General features: G+C 35.1%; 1 pseudogene; it reads left to right on the top strand.

Annotated features, from left to right (window-relative positions):
- The window catches only part of LOC142627160 (NADPH:adrenodoxin oxidoreductase, mitochondrial-like), a 64,476-nt pseudogene that overhangs the window by 27,696 nt on the left and 19,027 nt on the right, over positions 1-17,753 (top strand).

Raw genomic sequence — 17,753 nt, 5'->3', positions numbered from 1 at the left:
TTCATTGAACAAATGTCATGTTGTCCAAAAATAACATATATAGAACAACTAAATAGGTGGATTCGAAGCAACCCAAACTAAGAATTTAAAGAAAAACACATGTGATAAAATTAACAATTAAAGAGAGAAGAAAAAAAAAACTTAAATCACAAAACTAAATTACATCAACTCAATATAAAGTTCTAAAGAACACAAAAATTTATCAACCTAAAGCAGAAATGCAAGAAAAATAAAAAAAATAAAAATTCACCAAGAAATTGAGAGAGAGAGAGAGAGAGAGAGAGAGAGAGAGAGAGAACCTTTTTTGTGAGGGAAAAGTATGTAAAAAATGGAAGAGAAAATGACAAAATTATAGTAAGAGTGTAAATAAGAAAGGACAAAAAAAGAAAGATGAAAGGAAAGATGAAAAATGATATTAAGGTAGAGAGTAGTGGGAAGATGAAAACGTAAGGGATAAAGAAAGATTAAAGAAAGTGTAAATATTAAATAAATAAATAAAAAGAGTAAATGTTAGAAAAAAAATTATAGAAAAATGATAATGACGGGAACGCTGATGTGGCTCAACTGGAGCGTAGCAAAAATAAATGCTATGCTTCAGCTAAAAATAAATGCTATGCACTCTAAGGCAGCCACCACAGGGACCTTCCCTTCCAAGATCCGGTCAACATGAACTCCACTCCGTTTTCTTCCGGAAACCATATAGGTTTCTAGAGTCGGATGAAAGAAGAGGCCATATTTTTGGCATGCACTTTGAGAACACAGTTCTTAAAGGTAGTAAGCCTTAGTTTGTCCAGGTGTGCATAATTACATGGAATTTATTCAATATTATTTGTAGATGTTGGCGGTGGAAAACGCATTGCAGTTGGTACTGGACAATTTGAAAAGACCTTGAATGCGGGTAATTTCTGCTAGAAGCTTTGAATCTTCATATAGTTAACATAGTAAGCTATTAATAATTTTACTAATACTCTATTGAGGTTTAATTGTAAATATTACAACTTTTTTAATAAAAAAAATATATATAATTCTAGATCATGCCATGCCATGTCATGGTTAGAAAGGAAAACCATCTAAATTACTAGAAGATGAATGAATTCCTTTATTCTTGGTGATGATCAGTGAAACCAACATAAAGAATAAACAAACTAAATTGTGCCTACTATATCTTCTGTCCAAGTCATTGAATTAAGGTACTAACTCTATGGCAATGTGCCCTCTCTTTATGTAGGATGGTGCTAAAGAGCATTGGTTACAAATCATTTCCAGTTGATGGGTTACCCTTTGATAATCAGAAAGGTAAAACAAAAGGATGGATGCACCTAGTTGGTCTTCTCATTCTTCTCAATTCTCATTGCTTACATAAATTCCCAAATTTGTGAGATGCAAAAAAAGAAAGAAAAATAACACACACACAAAGGCAATCAAACAACACAAGAAATTACATGGTTCCACAATTTTCCTACATCCACGAAGTGCAGTGATTTTACTAATTTCAGGGAAATTATACGAAAAGTGCGGCAATACAGTTTTCTCTCTAAAACAACACGACCATTACTAACACTGATTTGAAACAACGGTATTTATATCCCACATAGCGGATTCACAATGGGCTAAAAAAGGAGGCCAAAAAGCCAAAGCGTTAATGGACTAAGCCTCAAAAAATCTCTCATTAAAAATCATAATACTTTTATATCGGGTTGGGTCATAATCCAAATCAAACACAAACTAGACCAGTGTTGTTAAAAGCGTTGAATGCACTTAAGTGCAAAACTCAAGTGCACGCTTGATCGATGTGAAGCGCACATTTTTTTTAAAAAAAATTAATAAAGTTAAAAAAATTATTAATGGTCAATACAACAATCAAGTGATCAATTAATCATATAAATTACAATAAAACATGTTATATAATTTATATAACATTTATATAATTCTCTTGTACTTTACAAAATATATGTAACCATGATATTTGATGGCCATGATTACAAAACATGGTTGCATCAAAATAGAAGTATAGAACCAAAAAGGCAAAGGCTAGAAAGTACTAGAATGTAAAGTGATGTTATCTTTGCCAAACAAAATCAATGCAAATATGCAATGCAATCCTAACCTATGTTATCATCATCCTCATTAAGCAAGGGACCATCATCATTGTCATCACAAGATTTGTAGCCCTCATCACCTTCGTCTCCATCATGACAAGCATGTTGTGAACCAGAACTTGAACTTGTTGCTTGCCCTAGGGGCACCATTCTTGATCTTAAGTTCAATCTTTCTTCTTCAACTTCAGAAGCTCTAGCAACACTACCCCATGTCAAAATATCATCATCAAACACAAGATCATCTTCAGCAAATTCATCTAGTTCATCTTCTTTTACTCTTCCAGTCAACCACTCATTGCTATCATCTATTAGGTGTATGGTAGCACACCACACTATTCGTTTTTATATATTAAATCAATGGCTTATATCAAACATATTTAGATCTAATGGCTAAAAATCAAATAAGGATTTTTTTTTTTAAATCACACATTGCGCTTAATAAAAAAAGCTTAAAAAGGTGCGCCTAAAGCACGCTTTTGTAAGGGTGCCTCGCTTTAGAGGGAAAAAGCCCCAAGGGTTGTGCGTTTTGCGCTTAAACACGCTTTTAACAACATTGTTACTAGAATCCACTTAGCCCAAACATAAATGTCGTTATATTAAGTGCAAAGTTCTCCAGACTTGCTCTTAATTTTTTCCCAAAATATACTTGATAAAAAATTTAATTAAAACATGTATGTAAAACCTTAGGGCGAGAGGAGGGAGGGAGATTCAAAAGTTGAGTACCTGATAATTACTTTGAATTTATTCATTGAATTCAATTTTTATTATTCCAAAAGCATTTGCCAATTGAATGTGTGTGTGGCCAATCCAAACCCTTCCTTGGATCGGTAATTCTCGAGTTAGTACATATTTTGTGGAGTTTTTGTTAACTTTTTCACCAGTTTTTTCTGTACCTAACATATTGAATTTTTTGAACCTTAAAAAAAATAAAATATGAATAGAACCTCAATAATAAGACTAAAATAGTCATATTGAAAATAAATAAATAAAAAAAGGTCTTGTAGACTTAAGAAGTACGGCTGTAAAAGAAAATTCTGAAAGAAAGTAGAAAGATCTTATTGATTACTAAGAGTTTCTGATATGAAAAACAGTTACAAAATAATTACAAACTATCTTATATATACATTGAGAACAGAGGCTAGTTTCCCGCCTAAATAACTAACAAACTTTCAACAATACAACCAATCAATGCTTGACACTTGTTTCCTCCAATCAATGCTTGACAGCTGTCACTAACTTCTTTCTTCTTTCACTGGCACATGCAATGCCTTTGCTACTTTCTGTTATTTTCTTCTTTACTTTACACGTGCTACTATTGTTCACTTTCTCAACTTTAACACTCCCCCTCAAGTCCTGAGCTTTAAGATCAATGACTTGAATTGAAGCATTTCCCTTCAATTGTCTTGGTACAAATATATCTTTAAATCCTAGCTTTTCTGAAAGTCTTGTAAAAGAACTAAAACTGAAGGCTTTAGTAAAAAAGTCAGCTACTTGAGCATTTGTGGCCACATGAAAAGTCTTAATCATCCCTTCCAAAATCTTGTCTCGAGCCAGGTGGCAATCTACTTCAATATGTTTAGTCCTCTCATGGAAGACTGGATTAGCAGCTATATATAGCGCTACTTGATTGTCACAGAATAGCATAGCTGGTTTAGGATGTTCGATCTTCAAGTCTTTGAGCAATTGCAGCACCCAAGTTATCTCATATGCTACACTGGTTATTGCTCTATACTCAACTTCTGCTGAGGACCTTAAGACCACGGATGCTCAATCTTCAAGTTTTTGAGCAATTGCAGAACATAAGTTATCTCACATACTACACTAGCCATTGCTCTATATTCAGCTTCTACTGAGGACCTTGAGACCACCCCATGCTTCTTTGATCTCCATGATATCAAGGATTCTCCTAAATAGACTGCATAACCTGTCAATGATCTTCTTGTGTCAGGGCAATCAAACCAGTTTGCATCACAAAATGATTTAATGTGCAAATCAGAGTTCCTTGAGAAGAAAATTCCCTTTCCTTGTGACCCTTTTATGTACTGAAGCACTCTATGAGCTGTAAGCAGGTGAGGTTCCCTTGGTTGTGATACAAACTGGCTTAACCTATGCACATCATAGGTAATGTCAAGTCTTATTAAAGTTAAGTACAACAACCTTCCAATTGACCTTCTAAACTGACCAAGGTCTGCAAGTGGCTTGCCTTCATATTTGGAAAGCCTTAAATTCTACTCCATAGGAAACTTTACTAGTTTAGAACCAATGAAACCAGTGTCCTTCATAATCTCAAAGGCATACTTTCTCTAGTTCAAGCTTATGTCTTCATCAGCTCTGGCTACCTCAAGTCCTAAGAAATACCTTAATGAACCAAGATCTTTCAACCCAAACCTGTCATCAAGCAACTTCTTTAAACTATCAACATATGCACGGTTATTCCTAATGAGCAATATGTCATCCACATACACTAGCAACACTGTAAAAGAAAACCCTTGAGTGCAAGTGAACAAAGAATAATCAGATTTAGATTGAACAAAACCCATCTGCAAAATAGTGTTTGAAAATTTCTTAAACCATTGCCTTGAAGCCTGCTTAAGACCATAAAGACTCTTGTTCAATTTGCAAATCATATTCTCCCCCTTGCTGTGAAAGCTAGGTGGTAAGCACATGTAGACATCCTCAACCAAATCACCATGTAAAAAGTCGTTATTGACATCCATTTGGTGGAGGAACCACCCTTTCACAACAGCCAACAAAAAGACAATTCTGACATAAACAAATTTAGCTACTGGGGAAAAAGTCTCAAAATAGTCTAAACCATGCTTTTATGTGAATCCCTTAACAACTAAACGAGTCGTATACCTTTCAATGGTGTCATCTGGAAGGTATTTGATTCTGTATACCCATTTACAACCAATTGGGGACTTACCAGGTGGTAATTGAGTCAAAGTCCAAGTATCACTAACTTCCAAGGCCTCAATTTCTTTGTCCATGGCAACCCTCCATTCAGGATATTGAACTGCCTGATGAAAAGAGACAGGTTCTAATGGAGAAGTGGTGATTGCCATGACAAAAGAATGAAAGGTAGGACCAAGATGAAAGTAATCCAAACAATCTGAAATATCATAAGGCAAACCAGAAACAGGCTTGGTACTAACAGACTTGCAAGAATAGTCAGAAAGATAAGGTGGAGGATTATGAGGTCTAGTAGACCTTCTTAAGATGGGTAAAAGAGTAATAGATGAGGAAGAATCAAATGGAATAAGGTCATAGATTGGAATAAAGGGAATTGAATCAGTGGAAGCAGTGGGTTCTGTCAAAAGTGCAAGGGAGGTACCTAGGAGATCAGTACTAGGTTCAGTGGGTAAACTAGGTAAGGAAGGAGCAACTAAAGGAGGAATTGATGGTAAAGATGAGTATGAGGTAGGAATGGAAGTAGTGTTTGAGGTACAATAAAAAAATCATCTAGATAGGAAGCTGAAGGTTGAGATGAAAGAACATATGGAAAGATACGCTCAAAAAAAATTATATTTATGGAAATATGAACAATATTTGATTCAAGATCCAAAACTTTGTATCCTTTTATGCCATAGGGATAGCCTAAGAACACACACTTTCTAATTTATTCCTATTATGAGGTAGGGTAGAAATGAAACACAAGCATCCAAAACATCTAAGATGATTATAGGAAGGTCGAGAGTGAAAAAGAAGCTCATAAGGACTTTTATTTCCCAATGATTTGGAGGGAATTCTGTTGATTAAATGGACTGCTGTTAAGAAACAATCACCCCAGAAATATAAAGGAACTTTGGATTGAAACTTCAAAGCTCTTGCAACATTAAGAATGTGTTGATGCTTCCTCTCAACAACAGCATTTTGTTGAGGAGTATCAACACATGACAATTGATGCAAAATGCCATGAGAGTGAAAGAAATCTTTTAAGTAAAATTCAGTACAATTATCGCTCCTAATGGTTTTAATTTTGATATTGAATTGAGTATTCACCAAAGAAGCAAATTGAGGAAGAAAATTTTGAGTTTTAGACTTATGTTTAAGAAGGTGAACCCAAGTGCATCTAGTAAAATCATCCACGATTGTCAAGAAGTGCTTAAAACCATCAACAATACTAGTAGCAAAATGGCACCAGAGGTCACAATGAATCAAATCAAAAGGTTTAGATGATACATGAGTACTAGAAGCAAAAGGAAGCCTCTTTTGCTTTGAAAAATGACAAAAATCACAACAAAGTGTTTTATTTGAAACATTAAAAGGTACAATTTGCTTCAACAAATGAAGTTTTGAATGAGAGGTGTAAAGTTGAATTTATTCCATCATGTGTTGGCTTTATTCCATGCCAAATTTGCCTGTAATTTAGCGATTAGATACCCTATATTTAGGTGGAAATTATGTAAGGGTTGTGTGCAGGAAAGTGTGAAGAAAACTCTGTGTGCACTCAAAGGAGTCTCGCAACTGGATCTCGCAACTGGCTCATGACTGGCAAGTCGCCAAAGTGACACACGTGTGAAGCATACAAGGAGATAAAGGGTCACGACAGCTGGAGCACTACAGGACAAAAAGTACAGTCTGGCTTGGCAGTTATCTCGCGACTCAGACTCACGACTAGTTCCAATTGAGAGGCCAAGTCACTAGAATGCCTTGTTTGGATGAAAAATGTCTTTTCATATTTCTCACGTTCCCTACTATAAATCCTCTTATACCCACAGAATGTAGAGAGCTTCTAGAGAGAATTTTAAGAGAGAAACCCTAGAGAAAAACAAGATTAACTCATCCACAATCTTAATCTTTTGATTCTCCAAATTCCTCTACTCCCACCCTCTCCACTGACATACCCTTAAGAGGTTCATTTGCCAAATCCTTATCTCACCATACCCATATCAGTGAGAAGGTACTTTGGTACTTGGGAAGCAGTTCAGAGAGGATCAATTCGCTTGGTTGATGTAATGGGCTTATTACGAGATCCAGTAAGTTAGAGAAGACAAGGTTTGGCGTAACCCTATTGGAGCAAGAAGCTTGGAGGGCTTAGGTGCATCAGGTAGATTAGGCTTGGTGGGTCTATTGCTATTCATGTATCCCAACTTCATTCTCTAGTGGATTATTTGACCACTTGGAGGGCGGCGAAGAGGTTTTTCACCGAGTACTTTGGTTTCCTCTTCGATAACTTATCACCATGTTATCTTTGTGTTTGCATCTCTCTTCCCTTACTCTTTACCATTTAATTACTGTTGTGTTTGTAATTAATTTTGGTTTAGAGTGTTTTACCAATCTAGAATAGCTCATATTTATTTTTTTGCACATATATTGTTTGTGTATAAGCTTGTGTTGGTAATTTTGTATTTGGGATTCTAAACATTCATTGGTGTTTTATAAGCTATTTGAACTTTCAAGAGGGATGTCCTAGCCTATTGTGCCATAAATTTGAAGGAGAGATGTGACTAACAGTAGCAGCAAGAGCAGATGAAGTAGTTCTAGGATCTGAATCTTGCAGCAAAAACAATCCATTGTTTTCTTTACCCAGACCAATCGTGCTCCATTGAGCAAGGTCCTAAATGAAACAACAACCACCAAGAAAAATGAGGCAACAAGAAAGACTCTTGGTGAGTTTGCTAACTGATATCAAATTGAAACTAAAAGAAGGTACACACAAAACATCAGTGAGTGTGAGTGTGGAAGAAACTTGCACTGTGCCTACATGTGTGACTAAAACTTGTTCCCCATTTGGCAAATAGACGCAAGTTTGGACTATAGAAGTAATTGTAGTGAATTGAGTAATGGAATGAACCATATGATCAGTTGCTCCAGTATCAATGATCCAAGTATTAGATTTATATGCATGCCTATCAACAACTTTGAGCAAAAAAAAAAAATGGAATGAGAAAAATTAGGTGGAATCCAATATGGATTACCTGAAAAATTGGATGAGCAAGAAGGTGAAATAGAGGTAGAAGGTGAGATTTGTGGAATGGAAGGATTTGGTGCCATGACAGAAGCAACCTAATGGGAAGTCTAAGCACCATTACCTGATCCAGAAGCCATATAATTCTTCAGAAAGTTGAGGCATTTCTCTCATTGGGCTTGAGAAAGAGGGCATTGAGACAAAGGAGTTTGTGGACTAGCTTGCAAATGAGAACCTACAAAAAAATGACCAATAAAGTTCTGTAAGGTAGGAACTATGTTTGATTGAACACCAACATTGGGTAAAACACTAGTAGGCAAAGCACCAGCAATCATTAAGCTAGGACTCAGTAGTGAAGGAAAAACATCCACTCCAAAATTTCTAGAATTTCCCAACAGAAATACTGCAGAAACCTGATTTGCCATAGCCTTGTTACCTCCTTTTGGTTTATAACCTGGAGGATAACCATGAAGCTTATAGCATTTATTTGCTATATGATCAGTGAGACCACAATAATTACATACATGCCTTTCTTTCTTAGAATTACCCCTTTTTCCACCATGATCATGACTTTGATTACCATGAAAACCTTTGCTATTATTCACATACATAGCAACGCATCTGCAGATTGAAACCATGACCAATACTCCTCCTTTTCTCTTCTTGCAAAATTAAAGAACACACTTTGCTAAGAAAGGGAAACGGCTCAAGTAACAGAATTTGACCAATAATATTCCCATAGCTATCATTCAACCCCATCAAAAAATAAAATATGTGCTCCTTGTGCTGAGCATCTAGTTAAGAAGACTTGGATCCACAAGTACAAGCACAAGTACAAACTATGATAGGTTGATAATTGGTAAATTCATCCCACAAGGTATTAAATTTTGTGAAATATGAACGCACCGAGAGTGATCCTTGTGAAAGATGAGAGATCTCCTTTTGAAGCTCAAAAAACCTTGGAGTATTACCTTGAGAAAGCCTGTCCTTGAGGATAATCCATAAATCCTTCGCAATATTGATGTACATGACACTTGCTTTCAAATCCATGCTAAGTGAATTTGTTAACCATGAAAGCACTGTAGTGTTACACCTACTCCAAGAATTAAACAATGGAGAAGATGGATCAAGCTCAGGAATTGTTCCATTCAAGAAGCCAAACTTGTTTCTGGCACTCGAAGCCAAGAACACAGATCTTGCCCAACTCATATAGTTCTCAGGGCCAATTAGAGGCTGTGATGTGAGAACAAGACCAAGATTCTCATTTTCTAGAAGTAAGAAAGGATTATTCGCAAATACATCTGCCATTACTGCACTTGAAGAAGGCACTGAATGTGCAGTTGGAGATTGAGTATTGTTTGTGGAATCAGAAGCCATGAACGAGAAAGAAAATCTCAACAAGCTTTGTTTGGAAACTAAGAAATCAAAAGAAAAATCTCTGAAACAAAGGGAAATTGCTCTGATACCATGTAAAAGAAAATCCTAGAAGAAAGTAGAAAGATCTTATTGATTACTAAGAGTTTCTGATATGAAAAACAGTTACAAAATAATTAGCACCTATTATATATATACATTGAGAACTGAGGCTAGTTTCCCACCTAAATAACTAACTAACAAACTTTCAACAATACAACCAATCAATGCTTGACACTTGTTTCCTCCAATCAATGCTTGACAGCTGTCACTAACTTCTTCTTTCTTCTTTCACTGGCATATGCAATGCCTTTGCTACTTTCTATTATTTTCTTCCTTACTTTACACATGCTACTATTGTTCACTTCCTCAACTTTAACAACGGCCACAAACACAACATGACATGAGTAACATTTCAAGTCTTGTAAAATTAGGATACAACATGGTGAGGATAAAACAATTGATTAATTAATTAATTAATATATATCTTTTAGGTTTCGGATTTGGGGTTTTACACAATGTTTTTCCATTTTTGATTTCTTACATACTGTTTAGTGTTGTTGTGTCTTTTATATTCTATCTGAGGCTATCTGACCTTGTGATACTTCATTGTTGTGTTCCTTCTTACCGTCGTTGGTGCCACCGTAGTCGTAAATTGAAGTCCCAGATCCGAACAGTAAGGCCCGTGAAGCCAGGAGAGCTTGAGGGCATGAGAGGAATAGGGTTGGTTGCGATATGTGTTACGAAATGCAACAGTTGTGAGAAAAACATGATAATTGAGTGTTATAACTAAGAGAGCTATGGATAGGATGTGGAGATCCAACTCCTCTGTTAGCTCTAGGACTGGCTGTCCTCCTGATATTGTGAATGAAGAAGATCACACTGTAGAAGAAAGTGAGTACCCTGATTTCAAAAAATAGAATATTCCAAAAGTTTCTACTAAATCTATTTACGAACTCAGTTGGAAAGAAAATAATGTTTTCTCTGAATATAGAGTTAGAACTGTTGAACAAACTTTTTCTATCTCTAGAACTCATGAAAAATGTTGCTTATTTTCCAGAAAAAATATTAGTGATTTCATGACTAAGAAAAGATTTAATGATAGCATTCTTGGTATGATTACTGCTTCTTTATATGATGGTCCTGTTTTCTTTGATTGTTATCCTGGTCTCACTCTTGCTTTGGATGATCCTAATATTGTTAAAGCTTTGACATTGAACATATTGACATCTGGTTATGATATGGATGAACGCAGTAAGCCTTTTACCCTTATTTACCGTATTTATTACCGATTGCTTGATTCTTAGTTAACTCCTCGTGCTAGAGGACGAGATCCTGCAGGTAAGACAATGTTAATTCAATGTTCAACCCCTGATGCTAAGATCCAAGTCCCTAAAATGATTCAATGGAAAAATATAATTCTTCCCAAAGAATGGACTTTGGAACGTGAAACTCCACCTGTTAAACCTGTTTTTGATGAACTCGATCTTACTAATATTCAACAATATGTTGAGGGTACTGTTAAAATTTGTTTTGGTGAAAATAAACCTTTGAGGATCAACGAAGGAAGACCTTCCTTTGCTGGATCTAAAAGTTTTAGAGATCATGATATTGACGAGTTTTTGAAAAAGAATTTTGAAAAACCTGAATTAAGGCAAAAAGGAGTTGCAAGCAACAACTCTCAAGTTAGCACTGCTTTTTATTCAACTAGAGCAGAATCTCCCTCTGATATTAGCAAAAATCCTAATGAAGAAGAAGATGCTACAAAATCTGATGCTCCTTCTAGATCTGACTTTCCACCTATTGAAACCCCTATTCACTACAATCAATTAAGAGTTTTAACTCGCGTCAATAATGATTTGGAAATTGATATGGTTGCTTTGTATAATGATTTTATGCTTGCAAAAAACAAAAGTAAAAGGAAATATTACCAAAGTACTTTTGCTCAGTCTGAAAAAGACAGAGTTAAGAGGAAATGGAAAGAAAAAATGAATTTGATGGGAAAACATATTTTGTTTTTTGATTACCTTAAAATTTATTATATTTCAAAAGATGAAGTTCATACAAATCATTTGAACATAATAAAAAAAATCAAATTTTAAAAAGGAAGACAAAACCATTGTTCGGTCTAGTCATCCTCCCCTTGAAACTGTTTTGATAACTCACCAAAAGGCTGAGGTGAAGGCCTCCCCTTTTAAAATTGATGATGACAAAACTCCCATTGTTAGTATTATTGAACAAAACAATTTTACTAATGAATCTTTGCATATTATTGGTCAACAGCTTGACTGTATTGAAGAAACAATTGTTGAAAAAACTGCTGTTTCGAAACCTGAGAAACCTTTGATTGATTTACCCAGTCAAGAGAAAAAATAATTTTCAAATCCTCTTAGAGTAAAACTCTTGATAAGGTTGAAAAAATGCTTGCTGATTTAAATGCCAAAACTGATTTGAAAGTCAAACCTGAAGAGACTTCTACTTCAACAAATGTTGCTTGTATTATTTTAAGAAATGAGAAAGAAATTGTTTCTGAAGAAGACACAGATTCTGACTCATTATCTTCTGTTTCTTACAAAAATGTTTTTGACGATGGTTTACCAGAAGTTAAAAGATTTGTTGGAAAACCAAATCCCATGTCTTTTACAAAAAACTGGTATTCTAGACCTACTCCTCCCAATATACAATTTGAAGAAAGATCTTTTCAAACTCAACTTTCTATTTCTGCTGAAAAACTTTATGAATGGAATATTGATGGCATGTCTGAACAAGAAATTATTAACAAAATGGCTCACATGTCTGTGGTTGGTATTGCCTACATGAACAACCATAATGATCTTGATCACCCTGATGTTGTTGATTTGATTGCTACTGGTTTTTCTGGTACTCTTCAAGGTTGGTGGGACTCACATCTCATAGAAGAATCCAGAGAGTCTATTAAACATGCTGTTAAAAGAGATAATGATGGTATGCCTATTTTTTATGAAAATATTAATCGTGGCATTCCTGATGGTGTTAATACTTTGGTTTATACTATTCTCAAACATTTTGTTGGTACTCCATCTAATATTTCATCCCGAATTTCTGATTATTTGAATAAATTGAGATGCCCTACTATGTCTGATTACAGATGGTACCAAGATGTGTTTATTTCCAGAGTAATGCTCCGAAAAGATTCCATGAAGCCTTATTGGAAAGAGAGGTTTATTGATGGTCTGCCTCCTATCTTTGCTCATAACATAAAACAAGAACTAATTGGTAAAAATGATTCTATTGACTATGATAATTTAACCTATGGAGATATTTTCATTACTATTAAAAAATTTCGAATCAACATGTTTAATGATGAAAAACTATTAAAACAACAATTAAAAAATAAAAAGAAAGCTAAATATGAAATGGATAATTTCTATGAACAATATGGTTTACTTCCTATTGCCCCTTCCAAGCAAAAAGGAAAAAGTAAACATGATAAAGTTTACAAAAGTCATTCCCATAAAAAGCATAAAAGATACAGAAAAAACTTTGTTAAACCTAATGATTTTTATGCTAAAAAGAAATCTGCTTTTAAAAAGCATGATAAACAAAGATCAGGTAAAGGTAAATGCTTTAACTGTGGCAAATTTGGCCATTTCAGTAAAGACTGTAACCAAAGCCTGGTGAATTAAAGAATAAATTGAACATGTTGAACATTAATGATGATGATTGATGATGCAAAGAAGATCAATAGGCTGGATGCTTCGGACTTCAAAGGACTACTGGTTCTCTCTGCGGCCTGAAAAAGAAAGAAAAGCGAATCAAAGGCGACCGGGGCTGCCGGCCAAAAACCCTCCGATGGCAAAGTTAGTTTTTCTCTCTATGTTATCTGAGTTCCCACTTTTTTGGAGTAAAATGAACATACCTTGGCCTTGTCTGAAACAGCCTTTATATAGTGTTCTTATAGGCGGTTACCAAAATTGGAACTTCTCCTGGATTTAAGGAGAGGTAGAAATCAAACGTAACTTGCATAACCGTTTAGAAGTTATGCTTTTGTCTCCACAACGGATACCTGGCAGTTATGCGTGGGATAAGGAATTACCGCATTATATTCGGAGATTTTTCTAAGTATGATACTCTCGTCCTAGGATTCCTTAGTCGAGTATGTTTCGGCACAGGCGCAGAGGCTACCTCGTCTAACAGTCACACCTTCAGGACGAGGTTATCCGCGCTTTGGATGAGTGTCTATTTTCTGGTGGTGCCTACCTCGTCCAGAGCTCTTCTTACCTGGACGAGGTAGCTGCAAGTAGGTTTCGAAGGGTGTTTACAATTCCCAACCGGCCACGGACGACCTTTATGGACGACTTGGAGATAGGCAAAATCAGTACCCCATCAATGATAAAAAAGAATTATTTCAAATTCTTGATTCTACTGCTTTAACTGATTCATTTGAAGAGGATTTCTCCTCCTCATCTAATTCGGCTTATCACTCCTGTAGTGATACTTCCAATTCTCCTAATGTTAAACTTAATTGTAGAAACTCATGTTATAATGCCATAAAATCTGTTAACATGTTAACCAAAGGTAATATGTTAACTAAAAGTGAAGAACAAGAAAATTTGTTGTTAACCATAATCAGTAAAATTAGTAACCCTGAATTACAAAAAGAATATCTTGACAAGTTTAAGCAAAACTTAACAAAAGATGAAATGGTATATGACCCTAAATCTAAGATAAGTTTTGAAGAAACTTTGGAAAGATTTAACAAAAATAAATCCAAAGAAGTAACTATTAACGACCTTCAACATGAAATTGCTACTGTTAAACAAGAAATAATCCAATTAAAAAATGATATGAAAACTGTTAAACATGATAATCTTGATCTTAAACAAGAAGTGTTAATTCCCAAACTTGATAAAAAAAAAGGATAAACATCAGTCTGATAGTGATAAGCATCAAGATGGAGATGAATCCACTCACCAAGCTCCTCCTTCTGGTAATGTTTTCGACAATGATTTGATCAATTTAATTGATAATCAACTTTCTCTTGTTAAATAGATTATGCCTCCAAAATGGTTTACTAAAGTCAAAATTGTTGTTTCACATGATTATGCTTTCAAAACTGTTGCTATGATTGATTCTGGTACTGATGTAAATTGTATCCGGGAAGACTTGATTCTTTCCAAATATTTTAAAAAATCCACTAAAAGATTGGTTTTTGCTAATGGAACTCAAATGAAGATTAAATATGAATTAAGTAATGCTCATATTCTCAATGAAGATGTTTGTTTCAAGATTCCTTCTGTGCTTATTAAAAATATGACTGATAAAGTGATTCTTGGTCTGCCTTTTATTGCTACTCTGTATCCTTTCTTTGTTGAAAATGATGGTATTACTACTGATCCTTTTGGACAGAAAGTGAAATTTAAATTTTGTTCAATATATGAAACTTATGATGCTTTTAATCTTATTCATGCCAAAGTTAAACATCTCAACTTCCTTAAGAAAGAAGTTAGATACAAGAAAATTGTTGGACAACTTTCGGATAAATTATTAAGATCCAAAATTGATAATTTTCAAAAAATCTTGAGGAATGATGATTGTTCTGATATTTCCAATGCTTTTTGGCTTAGAAAGAAATATATTGTTGACTTACCTTATGTTAAAGACTTTAGTGAAAATATTTCTACAACAAATTTTCCTATGTATGTTGCACTTCAAATAAGAATTCCTAGTCCTTTCATTCATCATAAAATTTTGACCAACTCCTTCAAGTGGGCCAGGTACCCTACCACCAATGTCCTAACCAAGCTTTTCCACTATCTCAATACCTCCAAGATTGATTATTACCATTCTAGAGTCTGTTATCTTGCACAAACTATTGCCATATTATGGTTTTTGGAATACGATTTTCAAACGATTTTTAATGTTTATCCTTACCCTATTAAATTACCCTATGCTAATAAATTAGTCACCATTGCAACCTGTTTTACTATCTTCCCTTTTGCATGGTAGGAAAGAGAAAATATTATTAATACCACTAGTAAGTGGAATAAAATGCCTTCTTCAGCAGTGAAGAAGAACAAGGGGAAAGCACCGGCAGAGGGCAATCCTCAAGACAAAAGGCTCACAGCAGGACAACCTTTTGTAATGCATGAAGGCGCATCTTCTGGAACAAAATCCAGTGGTGTAACATCCCTTCAGGAATTTGTCCCGACAGAGGTGACATATTCTAGTGGTGATATAATAATAACCTCACAGGAAGTATTGTCCAGAGAATTGCAATTCCATATAGGGAATCTATAATGAATTACCAGATTCCATCAAATTCATTCTTGATAACCTGCAAGCTGCTTTCTTATTAAACTGCAATACCCTTCTCAAGAAGACTATGAGAGTATAACTGCTTGGCTAGTTCTACCGTCTTACTTTCAATCATTATTTTGATATAACTGCTTGGCTGAATCTACCGCCTTACTTTCAATCATAACTATTATATCTGTTGTGCTTCCGCCTTCTGCGCCGTCGTCCTTCCCCCTTTTCTTCCCCCTCTTATGATGATCTACGCAAGGAAGCTCTGTATGCTCTTCTCGAAAAAAAGATTAGAGAAGAAGGCTCTATTGCAGAAAGTCCTTATGATCCATACCCCTAACCTTATCCAAAAGATTGGTTTGGACATGATGAAGAAAATACTCCTAATCTAGGAGCATGATGATGGTCTTACTATTTGTCTAGCTTGCATAACGGCCAATACTACTACAATATTCACCCAAGTTAAATCATTTTCCCACTGCTTTACTTGCTACTGCTGATGCTTTTGGCACAACATTCCAAACTACTTTTGGCACAAAAGCCAACCTAATAAGCTTCCGGGTTATGCACCCCTGCTGCCCCACAAGGGTCCTAATTATGCGCCCCTGTTGCCCCTCACGGGTCCTGATATGAATAGTGAAAAATGTCACTATTCACTACTTTATACCTATATAAGGGGAGTTGTCCCTTATTGCAATTCAGAATTCTCTCTTAGGATCTCCTTTAGAACTCTCTTTAGGACCTCCCTTAGATCAAAATATCTCACTATTTCCACAAAGCTTGTAACTAGAACCAGGACTAGTCTTCAAGCCTTGTACTACTATCCCTGTTGATTATTGTAATCTTGTAACTACTGCAACCCTGTAACTACTGTAAGTGTTTTGAATTACTTTCAATAAACACTTTTGTTTTAATATCTTTGATCTATTTTGATATAACTGCTTGGCTGGTTCTACCACCTTAATTTCAATTATCATTTACTTTGAATTATTTTGATATAACTGTTTGACTGGTTCTATCGCCTTACTTTCAATTATAATTATTTTGATTTAACTTGGGTAAATACTGTAGCAGTATTGGCCGTTGTGGAAAGTGGTCAATAAATGAGACATTATTCTTATGTAGGATAATGGTAGTCACCATAGAGAAAATATTCCAACATTGAAAGAAGTCAATAAAGGAAGCCGTATGGTGATATCAAAAGTAGTCAAGGAATCATCATTGATAAGTAAAAATAGGGAGTGAAGAAATAGTAACTATTTTCACCCGAGGAAAGTTTTGCAGACCGGACAAATAGAATATCTTTAATTAGTAGAGGGAGCATCAGATGGGTAACCATCATTGGGATCTCCTGCCGGATAAGGATCCCATTCATCATCACAGTCATGTTCATGATAAGTGGCATACTAGTTGCAAAAATCACAATAAAACAATGGTTCATAAACCGGATCTCTTGTGAGAAATATTCTTGGGTCATCATGTTTTGTCCATTGTAGATGGCAAACAGCTGAAGCATACGGTTTATTTACAAAAAGAGTAATTCTATCTATACATCCAAAGAAGTGGTAATCTTTCCGAAATTCTTGGCTGACATCTAGAATTTGATTATTGAAATAACTTCTCCAGCATCCAGCAAGTGCATAAGGACATTTATAGGAAACATAAGAGTTACCTTCATACCATTGTCCTTGGTGGGTATAACCATTAATGAGAACAAGTTGCTTAGAGGGTTGACCATTCATCCAATTATTCTTTTCCCATTTAGGTAAAGTGCTCCAACATCGGATGGAAACATAAGGACTTTCAACATTTGTAATAGCTTTTTGAATAATATCAGGAAATTGGCTGATCTGGGCATAATTCGTTAATCTTATTAATCTAATAAAGCCAAATTCAAACATTTGAGATAGCTAGGAGGGATCATCATCTGAACCATCTTCATAGTTGATCAAAAGGCCGGGGAAAGGATGGCCTATTTCATGAACTCTAAAACTACTCCCAAAGTGTTTTCCCCATTCTGCCCTGTATTGAGCATTATCAGGACC

Source organism: Castanea sativa, chromosome 1 (assembly GCF_040712315.1).
Source record: "Castanea sativa cultivar Marrone di Chiusa Pesio chromosome 1, ASM4071231v1".
Classification (NCBI taxonomy): Eukaryota; Viridiplantae; Streptophyta; class Magnoliopsida; order Fagales; family Fagaceae; genus Castanea; species Castanea sativa.
Note: the sequence above shows the minus strand (reverse complement) of the source record. Positions and strands in the feature narration are given on the sequence as shown.